The sequence below is a fragment of the Physella acuta genome, unplaced genomic scaffold, assembly GCF_028476545.2.
Source record: "Physella acuta isolate Inbredline_101_S28 unplaced genomic scaffold, ASM2847654v3 ptg002676l, whole genome shotgun sequence".
Classification (NCBI taxonomy): domain Eukaryota; kingdom Metazoa; phylum Mollusca; class Gastropoda; family Physidae; genus Physella; species Physella acuta.
In genome coordinates this window covers 12,259-14,956 of record NW_026734117.1, presented here as the reverse complement: position 1 = coordinate 14,956, position 2,698 = coordinate 12,259, and the positions used below count along the sequence as shown (strand labels likewise).

The 2,698-nt window shown below is 35.2% G+C and overlaps 1 non-coding gene across 1 annotated transcript; it reads left to right on the top strand.

The window, feature by feature from the left end:
* The first annotated feature begins 2,150 nt into the window (after window positions 1-2,150).
* On the top strand, window positions 2,151-2,269 carry LOC131933917 (5S ribosomal RNA). Its single transcript, XR_009385319.1, has one exon. It is a non-coding gene; the product is annotated as a 5S ribosomal RNA (ribosomal RNA).
* The last annotated feature ends 429 nt before the right edge of the window (window positions 2,270-2,698 follow it).

Sequence of the window (2,698 nt, the reverse complement as noted above, 5' to 3'; positions counted from 1 at the left end):
ATATATACACACATATATATAATTTATATTTACAAATATATATCATATAAGAATTAATATATATATTCATAATATATAAGGATATAATACAAATATATATATATATATATATATATATATGTATAAATAAATAAATTATATATATAGATATATTCATATATAATGTATTTATTATGTAAATATATATATATATGTATATATCAGTGTGTATATATAAAGGTATGTATATATGTTCCAATATATTTATTTGTTTGTTCGGATACATATATATCTGTTGTGTGTATTAAATTGCGCTCTTCTGTCAGTTTTTTCATTTGACGACAGTCGGTTAAGGTACTGGCCCCAGCCTAAAGATATTAGTAGAGCCTTCATAATGTGATGCCATGGGTTAGCAAAAAATAAATGAAGAAAAATCACATAGCAGGACAAATTGACATTTTACATGCTTTCAAACTTAAACTGAAATCAGAAAATGATGTGAAATTCATCTTGTGTATATAGAAAAATAAGCATTGTGCCAAAATCCTAATCATTGGTTTTAAAAATGACACCAGCTTAATTTAAAAACTGGAAATTGTTTTGCCCTGGCGGATGAGATACCGGTAGCCGACACAGGGTTTACAGGCTGATAAAAGAAAGCGGTATACTTAAAGACAAAAGAATACCCTGTGTTAAAGCGGAACCAGCTAAGATTAAAGCTTAAAGTAAAGGCCTGCCCTGTCGCAGAATGTTAAAGTGGCCGGTGAAAGATCCCCGCGCCAGGCTAAAAGCAAGCTGTACACTTATTACTTAACGAGAGCTTCTTCAGGTCTTGTCTGTAGGACAATTCAGTCACAATAACAGGCAGACCAGGCCAGCCCTGGATATAAGCTAATTCATTTTATGCGGTGCTTCGACAGTCAATGAATATGGAGCTGCGGTCAGACTTTCAAACAAACCGCCTGAGTATTTAAAATGGGAAACAATATTTATTAATATTATCACCAACTAGATCTAGATTATATAGGCTACAAGGAAACCCAGAACCAGACTGGAAAGAAGTAAATTTACTCCCACTAATGATGACTTCTCACTAATACTAATAATTAAAAAAATGTTTAAAAAAATTAATTGCTCAAACCTAATAATCATTACAATCAAGCATCAAGTCTGATAGCCAACATTGGACCTAAAATCTAGATCTATTAGTTTTTACTGAACTAAATCTTATGTTAGCTACTAATAATTACTAATGCATTCAATTATTAATACCTAGGCTACTCATTCCTACAGAATCTAGAAATTCTAGATCTAGACTCTAGAGAAATACTGGCGTCCCAGGCCAACCTAACCTTTTAAGCAACATCCTTAATTAGCATTTAATTTACCATGGATCGCCTGCCTTTTTTTTTTCACCGTGAAATTATTATTGTAATTTTTGAAACAGTATTTTGAATAGATCCACCCTCCTGTTTATATTATTTTAGTTAAGCTAGAGCGTTAGATCTAGAATTCTAGATCGACGCCTAGTTGCGTGTTTTAAAATAAAGCCAGAATATTAATAGACTGAAAATAAATGTGCCAGTTGTCGTGGGAAAAGGTTAAAAGAATAATTAATAAATGAAAAGCATTGAACTATTTCTCAAACATTAAATTAGTAGACTTGTAGGCGGCTAGATCTAGATCTATGTGATGAGTTGGATTAAAATTGAATGAATTCGTGCAGAATGTTTCGGAAGGAGTGAGTGAGCGGGAGACCCAAAAAAGTTAAAGTATCGCCTTTCCGATAGATCATTTCACATGAAAGCGATAGTTAAAGGACAGGTCGGATGCAGGGGGCACCTGGTTTTCTGATTTTAGTCAAGGAAAATGGGGAAAATGTATTTATTTTGTATTTTACAACGCGCGATGCTCGAAAATTAGTAGCTCAGGGAAGTCTACCGGTGGTTACCGCCTCAGGTTAAAAATAGCGACCAATGGCTGTAGAGGGAAAAAAAGGCACATAGTATTCGATATTAAAACAATGTTTCGCTTTTGTGGCGATTTAGGGCGTTTTTTATTATTGAAATAATATGAGGAAAGCAGTGAAATCATTATTGTAGCCAGAAAAGGACGAATAACTGCTGATTTCGTTTGAGTATATTTATAAGCCCCAATTTTCTCACACCGATGTCTACGGCCATACCACGTTGAAAATACCGGTTCTCGTCCGATCACCGCAGTCAAGCAACGTCGGGCGTGGTTAGTACTTAGATGGGTGACCGCTTGGGAACACCACGTGTTGTAGACTTTTTTTCATCTTTTGTCTTTTGTTTTTACCCCACTGGACACCTATTCTTACCACCTGTACTCTTTCCTAAGTTCACCACATACCTGTGAACACTTTTGTAATATCGAAATATTTTTTGTTTGTTTCTTTTGTGCCTTCACGGTAGGCTACCTCGACCCTCCCCACCCATGGAAACAAACCCCTTAAAAACCAAAGGAAAGATGACCACTCTGCCCAAATTAAATAAATAAACTAAGTAGGCTACAACCAAATAATTGTACAATCAAACCTAAGTAATAAGGAGGAAGAAGTAACTCAGTAAGTAAGGGGTAGGTATGGAAAACATTCGTGTAGGGGTTACAACCACTCGAGCTAATTCGGAAACGTATGGGTGGCCCTAATAAGGGCCGGATGGGTAGAACAAATGGGTGGTCCTGGGTTGAGTTTAAC